The sequence below is a fragment of the Pteropus alecto genome, unplaced genomic scaffold (assembly GCF_000325575.1).
Source record: "Pteropus alecto unplaced genomic scaffold, ASM32557v1 scaffold7, whole genome shotgun sequence".
Taxonomy (NCBI): Eukaryota; Metazoa; Chordata; class Mammalia; order Chiroptera; family Pteropodidae; genus Pteropus; species Pteropus alecto.
The window spans coordinates 40841241-40853289 of NW_006494614.1; the positions used below are offsets into that span (position 1 = coordinate 40841241).

The window sequence follows — 12049 nt, forward strand, 5'->3', positions numbered from 1 at the left end:
AAAGTGAAAAGAAAGACCTTTGGCTTAAAGTCCTCCCCCTCCCCCCACCCCCAGACTCTAAGGGCCCTGCCTGACTTAACACCATTTCTACTTAACAATGGGCTGATGACCCTTATCAATAGTCAGAGGATCTGAGTCGCCAGGACAATTATCAGGATTTGAGGGAGAGAGCCTTTTCCCAAAGAAAGGAGAGAAGAAAACTTAACTAGGTTTACTAAAAAGATTAACTCTGCAAGAGATGTCCCATTTCATTTCCTGCTAAAAGATTAAGAATTTTACAAGTGTTGTCCCATCTCATTTTCCCCCCTCTTTTGATTTAGGTCTCATATCTATGAGACCAGCTTAAGATCAAATTGATTGCTTTGTTGCTGTAGGAAAATTCTTCCCTTTGGTTTCAGTTTTGTCTTAGGTATCCAACTGGCAATGGACCTATAGGTGGGAGTGTATTGGATGCGGCAACAAGAAATAGCTCCTATAAAGATAAACAAAATGAAAATAAGAAATGCTGCCCTTAGCCCAGCAAGATTGGGCAGCCAGGAAGTGAGTGGGGAGAGATCAAGACTAAAAATTCCTGTCCTCTGTTTAATATTGTACACAACTTTATGAATTTGTTTCGCCTTTTCTTCAATTAACTATGAGTTGTCAAAGAGGTTAAAACAACATAGTCCTTTAAATTCTTCACATCCATGGTTATGTCTGAGCAATAGGTAGTCTATAGCAGCCCTGTTTCCAAGAACAGCTTCTCTGACCTGTCCTAATTATTCTCCCATGGCATGTATGGCCTGAGAGGTTGCTTTTAAGGCTTCTGCCATAGAGCAGGCTATTCTGTTGACTTCTATATTCAGGGCAATAGTCATAGCTTGCACAATAAACAAAGACAAAGCAGTATATTCAGCTGGACTAAGTAAGTGTAGGTAATTATTACAGCTGGGGTCAAGGGTGAGTTCTCTGCAGTGTCTATTTGGAGATTTTTGAGGCATAAATACAGTTAGTCTTCCCAGGGAACAAGATCCCCCAGTACTGTTAGCGGGAACATAAGAATAAACAGTTTTTCCACAAATAAGAAACCATCCAGCAGGTAATTTAACACGTGTATTTGCATAGCTTACAGAAGTCGTGGAACTGCAGTTCAAGATCATATTATCTGAGATATTAAAACACTGGTTAGTACACCTAATAAATGTTACGCATTTTTCTGCTGGTGTTATAGTAGAAATGTTTAAAGAAAACCTAGCCCCATCCTTCCCGGGCACCACAGGTCCCCAGTTATGTCACGATACGTGATGGGTTTATTGACTTGATGAGGGGTTAATACTTCCAATGGCTGTCCTAAGGTAATCTTAGTAGCTTCTTCTACTAAGATGGCTGCTGCAGCTACTGCCCTCAAACAACTTGGCCAGCCCAGAGTTGTTCCGTCTAGTTTCTTTAAAGGTAGGCCACTGGACAAAGGTCAGGTCCTAGTTTCTGAGTGAGGACTCCTAAGGCTATGACTTTTTTCTCGGCTACATACAGAGTAAAAGGTTTGGCTAGATTGGGGATGCCTAGGGCTGGGGCCTGAATTAAAGCTTGCCTTAATTGCTTAAAAGCCTTTTTGATTTCTCCTTTCCAATCTAAGGGAATATCATCTGGTCCCTTAGTGGCTCCATACAAGGGCTTAGTTATTAATCCAACGTTATATATCCAGATTCTACAAAACCCAGCCATACCTAGAAAGGACCTAAGTTGTTGCTTAGAGGCTGGGTAGGGAAGCATACAAAGAGCTCGATTACGATCTTGAGATAGCTGTCTAGTCCCAGGGGTTAAAACATGTCCTAAGTATGGACTTCTTGTAAAGAAATTTGAGCTTTGCTCCTAGAGATTTTATATCCTCATTCTGCAAGGAAGTTTAAGACCTTGATAGTATTCTCATCTGACACCTCCTTAGTGGGACTACAGATGAGGAGGTCATCTATATATTGGAGAATGCTTACCTTTTGTAAGTTTAGATCATGAAGGTCCTTCTTTAGTGCTCTAGCAAAAAAAAAAATGAAGGCTGTCTCTGAATCCTTGGGGTAGTACTGTCCATGTAAGTTGTTTTTCCTTAGTTTTGAGATCTTCCCATTCAAAGGCAAATAGAAACTAAGATTCTAGATGCAAAGGAATAGAAAAGAAAGCATCCTTTAGGTCTAGTACAGTATATCAGTGGATGGGAATGACAGCTTCGTTAGTAATTCTCAAGTCCTCTACCATCAGATATTCCTCATTAGGCTTAAGAATAGGCAGAATTGGGGTGTTACAGGGAGAATGGCAGGGTATCAAAAGCCCATGTTTTAAACATTCGGTTACAATAGATTTTAAACCTTTCCTTGCCTCAGGCTTAATAGGATATTGCTTCTAGTTAGGGAATTTAGAAGGATCTTTAAGTTGAACTTTTACTGGTACAGCATTCCTGGCTTGCCCTGGCGTGCCATTATACCAAGCCAGTGGATTAACTTGTTGGTCAATGTTTTCTGGTATATTAGTTGATTTTTGAAGCATTAAAAGTCTGAGGGGTCTATACCCGAGTTGTAATATTGCTCCTAATTTAGTTAAAATATCCCGTCCTTACAAGGGAGCGGGACAGCTTGGAACTATTAAACCCCTACTTGGAGAAATTTGCCCTGTTCTGCACAATCCTATACAGAGGCCTGAGCTAAAGTGTGTTTCACTGCATGTGTACAAGCAGGATGTGGTGAAGTTAGGTGTTGGGATCTAACAGCCAAAGAACAAGAGGTTCTTCAGAGAGGCCCTTCTGAAAAGAGAGTAAGAGAGGCAGTTAATGCTTCTATTAAAGATTACGCCTCCTTTACTACCTTCCACCCCAACCCATAGCCAACTCGGTGCTCAGGCACACCAAGAAAGCCAAATTCCCACTGACCATCTGAAGAAGGTGGTACAGGATACAGCCTCCTCATTTTCATAATACTCCAGTGTCCTAATTTTCAATAAGTTTGGCAAAGGAGTCATACCACGGAGAGAATTCTTTCTGACAATCACAAACAACCAATAAATTTACGTTTTCCCAGAAAATAGAGGAGGAAAGGTCACTTCAAACAGATAATTCTTCCCTTTCAGTATCATTTGGCCCCTAGTCTCACTTAGTGTCCCAGAGAATTTTTATATATGGTTTCTAAAAAATGAGCCCAAGGTTACAAGTTTGTCTTCTTCCTTCCACTTTGGGGAATTGTAGGTAGGTGGAGTAACAGCTAGGTGAGAAGAGGAGGTGAAGAAGGAGAAGAGGAAATCATTGGTCACTAAATAATTCACAATCCGTAGAGTGGAAGGCTGGCCAAATTCTCCAAATCCTAGATGGCCAAAGTGAGGCAGGATAGTTAGCCTAGGGAAGTTTCCTCTCTCTCTCAAGGATACAGCTCTGGAATTTTTTCTTAGTCTTTTACTCAACCCTCTCCCTGAGGCTCTGGAATTTCTCCCTTGTCTCTTACTCAGCCCTCTCTCTGTTTAGATTTCAAGCATGAGACTCCTGCATGAGAAACAAACCAAGGCTGGGAGACAAGATAGATGGCCTTGGGCTGCCTCTGCTCCTCCAGGTGTCAGGAGAAACAAGCCAAAGAGTGGGGGGTGTGGGGGTGATGGATAGCCTTGGGACACCATCGACACCCAAGAAAACAAAAGGCTCTAATTCAGACAGCTCAGGGCAAGCTCTTTCTCTTAAATGTATACTTTTACTTTAATAAAACTTGCACTTTCCTGCTTGCTGTTTGTCGTGTCCTTGAATTCTTTCTCATGGCATTAGACAAGAACCTGGTCACCCGAGCTCCAGGTCAGGGTCCCTTCTTGGACACTCACCCTGTCGAGCTCTCTGGCATCAAAAGGAAGATTTTGAAAACTGACTTCAGACTCATCACATCCACATCTGATGTGAAGTGAGCCTGGATGATCAGGCATTCAAGAGGTGGTGAGAGTGAGGGTGGGCAGATTCGGCTGAGTGCCTAGGAAGGGTGGGAGGGAAGGGAGGGCGGTAGAGGTACCTCTGAGGAATGAAGAAGAGCTCTCTCAGATGGTAACTTTCCAAGGCAGTAGGTTCTGTCTCCCAGGTCCCCTCCTGGCTTACTTTCTCCTTTCTGCCAACACTTTGCTTCATAGTTATTAGCAAAGTGATTTGCTAAGGGCACTTGCCGGTGACAAAAACATAGATAAGACAGAAAGAAACAGTAAGTCTTACCACAGTGCCTGAGTAAAGAGGACTCTTTGGTTCTTTTCCCAGAAATTCTTACATACTAGGGAATTACACCATGTTTTTTTGTTGTTGTTGCATTTTTTAACTTTTTATTTTGAAATAATTATAGATTCATAGGAAGTCGCAGAGCTAGTACAGAAAGGTTTTGCGTATCTTCCTTAGTGGTAATATTTTACATTAACTATAGTACAATATTGATGCAGGATAGGGCAAATTTCCCCGAGTTGGTCAGGGGAGATGAAGCCCTGTACTGAGAGAAGAGGGTCCTTTGGCGGAGAGTGTAGAAAAAATTCAACACACATGCCAATGTTAGAGTCAAAAGGAACGTTTATTAGAAAAGGGGTAACACTCCACAGATAAGAGTATGGTCTCTCAGAGGCAGAGAGTGAGAGGGACCAAGAGAGATGTGGAAAGGAGGTGAGTAGGGGGTGAGTGTTTAGGGAATTCAGGTTTATATATCCTTTCATTCCATTTCTTTTGATATGGACATATAGCGAGGAAGAGGAAGGAGAAGAGTATGTAGCCTGAAAGGCCTGCTGGCAGTTCTCAGCCGTTAATCTATAGGTTTCTCATGGTTTTAGCCACAGGGAATGAAAGATTTTATTTGTGTAAGGCAGCCACTTAAAGACTGTTGTTCCTGTTTCCCCTTCCACAGGTGTGGGAAATGGGTTGTGAGCAATCCCAGTAGGAATCTTCCTTTTTTCTGCAGATGTCCTCCTGGCCTGGCTACAGGGCTGATCAGCATATGCAGTCTCTGAATGTGGCTTGATTAACATTTTAATTCTCTTGCCTTCTCTCTACATTAATATCAAAACTAGGAAACTACCGAGTGGTGCAATGTGTGTAAAGGTCTATGTCATTTTATCATGTGTAGATTTGCGTAACCAGCTCTGCAATCAGGATACAAAACTAATCAATCACCTACAAGCTCTTCTACCTGCGACCCTTTATAGTCACAATCCCACCCTGGCAACAACTGTCCCTAACCCCTGGCAACCTCTAATCTGTTTTCTCTCTCTGTAATTTTGGAATCATGTGACATTTTGAGATTGTTTTTTTTTTTTCACTCAACATAATGCCCTTGAGATCCATTTAAGTTGTTGCCATGTGTCAATAGTTTGTTCCTTTTTATTGCTGAATAGTACTCCATGATATAGATGTATCAGTTTGTTCACCACTTACTCATTGGGGGGTGGCATTTTAATTGTTTCCAGTTTTTGGCTACTGCAAATAAAGCTGCTGTGAACATTAATGTATCAGTTTTTGTGGTGGTGCAAATTGTTACTTTGGGGGACAAACTTTCAGGAGTGAGATTGCTGTGTTGTATGGTAAATGTATGCTTTGTTTTTTAAATAACTGTCAAACTATTTTCCAGAGTGGCTATACCATTTTGCTTTCTCATCAGCAATGTATGAGAGATCCAGTTTCTCTACATCCTCACCAGCATTTGATACTGACATGGTTTTTAAAAAATTTTAGCCTTCTAATAGATGTGGAGTGATATCTCATGGTAGTCTTAATTTGAATTTCCTTATTGGCTAGTGATGTTGAACATTTTTTTCACGTACTTATTTGCCATTAGTATATCTTCTTTAGTGAAATGTCTCTTCATGTTTTTTGGCCATTTGGTATCGGGTATTTGTTTTTTACTGTTGAGTTTTGAGAGTTATATACTCTAGGTAGTGGTCTTTTATCAGATATGTGGTTTGCAAATATTTTCTCCCAGTATGTAACTTGTTTTTTAATTCTATCAGTTTTTCACAGAGCAAAAGTTTTTAAATTGATAAAGTTCAATTTATGGATTTTTTTTCTCTTATGGATCATGTCTTTAGTAACAAGTTTAAGAACTCTTTGCCAGGCCCTAGGTCCCAAAGACTTTGTCTTGTTTTCTTTCAAAAGTTTCATGTTTTACATTTAAATCTATAATCCATTTTCTATGATTCATTTTAATTTTTGTAAGGTGTCAGGTTAAGGTTCAGATTCATTTTTTTTTTTGCCTATGAATATTCAATTACTCTAGCACCGTTTGTTGAAAAGACTGTCTTTCCACTGAAACCACACAGTCTTGATTACTGTAACTGTGTGTCTTGAAATCAAGTAGAGTGATTCCTCTCACTTTCTTTCTTTTTTGAAAAATTGTTTTACTTATTCTAATTTCTTTGCCTTTTATATAAATTTTAGAATACTCTTGTATACATCTTCAAAAAATCTTGCTAGGATTTTGATAGGAGTTGTATCAAACTTATGTATAAATTTGGGGAGAATTGACCTATTTACTATGTTAAGTCTTCCAACCCATGAACACAGTGTATCTCTCCATTTACTTATTTACCTATTATTTTAAATGATTGTAAATGGTATTGTATTTTTAATTTTTATATCCATGTGTTCATTGCTAGTGTTGCAGGATACTTGGACAGAGAGATGAGACACTGAAGCAATAAGCAGAGAGTAGTGTTTATTGGTGCCAGCACCGGCTCAGTGGATTCACATCTAATGGCTGAGCCCTGAGATCACAGCAGGGCTTTTCCTTTTATACAGGTCTTATACTTCCTCATAGTTACAGACTTGCATGTTCTTTCTATATAAGGAAAGTGTATTTTGATTGGTTGGCAGGCCGTTAGGGGGAGTGAATAACTTTCAACTGTCCTAGGAAACGGTTATCTTGGGCCTCCCTACCACATTCTCCCTCTTGATGCTCAGGCCCAAGACTGGGTCAGAGAGCATCATCTTCATCCTGTTCTTGGTCTAAGGGCTGATATTTCCATATTGCATGACCTGACTACCTATCCTCATTCCCTCTTTACATTTATAGTTTCAGGGGTCACAAACAGAGTCCTTAAGGGTATCTTGGCCATCTTGGTGGGGTGTTGCCATCCTCAGACTTGTGCCATGTGTAGATTGGTCAGCTTTCGTTGTGACGAAAGCGGGGCTGATGTTCTTTTGATCTCCAAGTCCAGTCGACGTCTTCTTTCGGAGGGTTAGTATGAAAGGCTCTGTGGAGTCTGAAATGAACTCCCAGTCTGTAGCTGCTGGCTTAAGCCTGCTCTCGTGACTCCAAGGCATTATCTCAGCAACCTTTATTGCAGCAGTGGACAAGATAACAGTGAATGGGCCCCTCCAAAGAGGCTTTAAGAGTTGGACATTCCATTCCTGACACACCGAATCTCCTGGCCTAGTAGTCAGACTAACAGGCAGCCTTTCCCTAAGCCAGTGTTTGAGAGCCTGCAGAGTAGTACCCAGGGCTTGTAACTGCTGTCTCAGAGTCAATTCACCTATTTCCTTTAGGTGTCCTCATATTCCCTTGATGAGCAGGGGTCATTGCCCATACAGGATCTCGTAGGGGGAGAACCTAATTTTGATTGGGGCCAATCTGATTCTTTCTTTCTTTCTTTCTTTCTTTCTTTCTTTCTTTCTTTCTTTCTTTCTTTCTTTCTTTCTTTCTTTCTTTCTTTCTTTCTTTCTTTCTTTCTTTCAATTCTTGTTGGGGTTTTCCTTCCTTCCTTCCTTCCTTCCTTCCTTCCTTCCTTCCTTCCTTCCTTCCTTCCTTCCTTCCTTCCTTTCTTCCTTCCTTCCTTTCTTTCGCGAGGCAACCTTTGGTTAACCTCACAGATTGCAAGGACCATGTCAGCTTACAATACCCCCCCTTTTTTTTTAACTTTTAAAAAATTTTTTATGCCTACGGCACCTGGTCTTCCTTGGTGGTCTCTCATCCAAGTACTAATCAGGCCCAATCCTGCTTAGCTTCCGAGATCAGACAAGATCGGGCTTATTCAGGGTAGCATGGCCATACACCCGACTTGATTCTTAATAGTGCCATGGGGAGGACTTCGTCCCAATGTAGATGTGTCTCCTGATTTCACATTAGGGTCCTTGAGGGGCTGGTCTGTCAAGTCGGGTTGGTTGGAAAACACTTCATCCATAATTTCCATACAATCGTGGTCTGGCTGGCCAGGCCCAATGGGTGGTAAGTTGGTTGGGTTCAGGGTTCATACTACCTCTAGGCGGATGTGTGGATTCTCGCACAGCATTCCATGGTATCTGACCATCCGGGCATATGGTTAGCCAATATTGTCCCTTATACTCCAGTAATGTTATTACTGAATGTGGTACATAAACTGTCAGTTCTTGTCTCATAGTCAATTTGTTGGCCTCTGACACAAGGAGGGCCATGGCTGCGAGTGCTCGCAAGCAGGGTGGCCAGCCCTGGGCGACGGAGTCAAGTTGTTTAGAGAGATAGGCCACCGGGCAATGCCAGGTTCCCAACATTTGAGTCAAGACCCCTACTGCTGTCTGCCCGTTAATGTACATATAGGAAGAAGGGTTTGGAGAGGTCACGCAGTCCCAAACCAAGTGCATTAGTGAGGGCTTGCTTAATGTCTTCAAAGGCCTTTTGATATGCTCGTTCTCACACCAGGGACTCTTGTTCACCCCTCTTTGTGGCCTCATAAAGGGGTTTTGCCAAGACCGAGAAGTTGGGTATCCAAATCCTACAGAACCCTGCAGCACCTAGGAACTCCCAAACCTGGCGTCAGGTAGGTGGAATGAGTATTGAGCCTGTTTTCTTTCCAGGCTGAGTTGGTGTTGCCCCGGGATATGTGGAAGCCAAGGCATTTAACTTTATTAGTTTCAGGAGGATGTACAGGTTGGGGACGATTGGGTGCAGGGTGATGGTAGCCTGTTTCACGGCCCGCAGGTCCGGGACTGGCCAATAATCATTGGTCCCTGGTTTTTGGACTAAGAGGAGAGCCATATTCCATGGTGACTGGCACGGCCGAAGGATCCCATCTCCAGATGTTTATGGATCCCAATCTGTGCCTTGTGAGGGATAAAATACTGTTTCTGACATATGGGCTCTGTTCCTGGTCTGAGCTCTACCAGTACTGGATGAATATTCCAGGCTAGTCCAGGGGGATTGCCTTTAGCCCATACCCCAGGTATTTTGAAGGGAAGCTCAGGTCCAGGTTGTGACCTTCCTACAAGACTGTAGAGGCACATGGTTCTCTCTGGGAACCATGAGCGTCATGATCCTTGCTTCTGGTTTCCCCAGGATTAGGGCTACTTGGCTGTGGGAGGTGAAGGTTAAATGACTTTGCGGCCTCCCAGGTTGCATTGTTGAGGCAGCAGGAAAAGGCGATGAGTTTGGCTGCCTATAGCCCCCACAATGGTGGCCTGTCTCTGTGCAAGGGGGCCTATGGGTTGAGTCACCACAGTATGTTCTGCCCCCGTATCTATCATAAAGTCAATGGGTTGGCCCCCTACACTCATTTGGACCTAAGGCGCCTGGGGGCCTAAAAGAATGGAGCCCAGTCTGGCCTACTCTTCTTCATAGTCTCCCAGGGCAGCCAGGCTGACAAAATCGTCTTCTGGGGCCTCGGGTGGTCACCATGTTGGCTAGTACCATCCTTGGAACACTTGGCCTCTTCCTCTTGGGCCTGGAGTGGGCCGGTAACTGCCCAACTGTTGGGGGCACTCATTTTTCCAGTGACCCTTTTGGTGGCGATGAGTGCGCTGGTCATGCCCAACCTTATTTCTGAGTGAGGTGGTTCTTCCGGTTGCCTTCTACTCTGGCCCAGTCCCTGGCCCATCAGGGCACCTCTCCAGGAGTGTCCTGATCATTCTACCAGGGCAGCAGCGAGCAGATCTACTTTCCTTCTCGTTTTTCAGTCTGTTTCCCAGTGGGGTTCTTGGTCTCGGGTGACGAACACTTTCGTTGCCTCCTCTAAAAATTGACTCACATTCATACCAGCAAAGCCCTCGAATTTTTGCAGTTTGCGCTGGATGTCTACCTGGGCCTGATCAACAAAAGCTGCATTAACCATCCTCTGGTTTTCGGCTGCCTCTGGGTCAAAGAGGGTGTAAAAACAAAACGCCTCACACAGCCTCTCATAGAATTGGCTTGGGCTTTCCTCAGGTCCCTGGAATAGCTTCGAGGTCTTACTCATATTCATGGCTTTCTTCCCTCCTTCTCTCAGACCGCCTAGGAGGACCTCCTGTTAGTGCTCGAGCATCTGAAGTCCCCTGTCTTCATTAGAGTCCCTTTGGGAGTCCTCCTCAGGGAACTGGTTTTGGGCATAGGGACCATTTAAAGTCCCTGCTGGGGCATGTTACTCTAGCCACTTTAAAGCAGCCTGGGTGACTCACCAGCATTCCTCTGTATTAAAGAGGGTCAGGAGGAGCTTCCGGCAATCAGTGCAGGTGGGCTTATGCGTCTGCATGATAGATTGCAGTAGATCCATCATGGCCTGAGGCTTTTCTGTGAAGGAGGGAGTGTGATTTTTCCAGTTTAAGATGTCAGAGGTGGTGAAGGGCTGGTACACAAAGATATGTCGGCCGGCCTGTATGTGGCCATCCTGATCATAGTATATGGGGCCCCGTGTTTCACGCAGGGATAATTGGAGGGCCTTTCCTCTAGAGACTGATGCTTTTGGTCAGGTTCTGGTTGGGCCATAGGGGGTCAGGACAGGAGGTGGCGGAGAATCTACAGAGATCAATGAGGCTGGGTGTCGGTAGATCTACAGAGATCAATGAGGCTGGGTAGCGGCTGCTCTGGGGCCCTTGGCAGGGGTGGATAAGTGAGCATATGGCGGTGGGGTATCCTGTGGCTCACTTGGCAAAATTGGTTTCTTTAGATTGGCATTTGGAGGTCGCAGTGGCCCGGCCCAACATAACTCTGCAATTCTCTTCTAGACAGGCTCTCAACCAAGGGGGTCAGTACCACAGCCTGACATCTATCAATATAAAGGAACTAATCTGGATGGCCAAGATTCCCTACGATGACCTGATAGACCCTGGCTATGACTGCCTTGTCCAGGGATCTTTCTGACAGCCAGTCTATCTCACAAAAAGTGAGGGCCAGTCTATCTCACAAAAAGTACGAAGTTTCTTGGGGGTGAGCTTCAGACCATAGTCTCCTGAAAAGCCATCTTTAAAATTCTTTATCATACATCCTAAGGTGGTCTGCTTCCCTCTTGTCCACCCATATTCCACTCATTTGGTGGTGATGCACATGCATTCGGGGACTTACTTTGTCTGTCTCTGGCTGCTCCCCGCGCCTCTTAACAATTAGTGGGTTGGTATAAACCCCGACTCAGATCACTGGAGTAGACTTCTCATGGAGATCCAGTGATATCACCCTAAGCCATATGAGGTTCGCCATGGATCCGCGGATAAGGGCTCAACTCTCACTTCGCACTCAGGCACACATCATTCAAACGCCACCCTCTACCCAAATAAACTTGAGAGGTCACGGTTTCATCTCCCTCCCGAGACTACTCAGATGACCTCGGGAGTTGATCAGACTCTCCCTCTGCCTCTTTAGGGGCAGGTCAAATACCTGGACCCTGGTCCTCACCAGTCCATCGGGCAGTGCTCCTGTGCTGGTTCCTGCACCTCACCAGGTTCCACTGTGCTCTTGGAGCCACTGCCCTGGTCCGCTGCAAGAGTCGTTTTCCCCTACAGACAATAGGTCCACTGGCACCAAGTGGAGTCCACTTCTCCCAGCTTCGCGGGGGCCAAACCCTGACAAGGAAGGTGAAAACTCGCCATCTTTGATCCTGGACGAGCCCCCAGAAATGTTGCAGGATACTTGAACAGAGGGATGGGACACCGAAGCAATAAGCAGAAAGTAGCATTTATTGGTGCCAGCACTGGCACAGTGGATTCACATCCAAAGCCTGAGCCCCGATCGTAGAGGGGCTTTCCCTTTTATACATGTCTTCTACTTCCTCATAGTTACAGACTTGCATGTTCTTTCTATATAAGGAAAGTGTGTTTTGATTGGTTGGCGAGCCGGAAGTGAATAACTTTTAACCATCCTAAGAAGCGATTAGC

The 12049-nt window shown here is 44.3% G+C and overlaps 1 pseudogene; it reads right to left on the bottom strand.

Annotated features, from left to right (window-relative positions):
• Window positions 1-7892: 7892 nt before the first annotated feature.
• LOC112474886 lies at window positions 7893-8011 on the bottom strand (annotated as a pseudogene).
• Between the last annotated feature and the right edge of the window lie 4038 nt (window positions 8012-12049).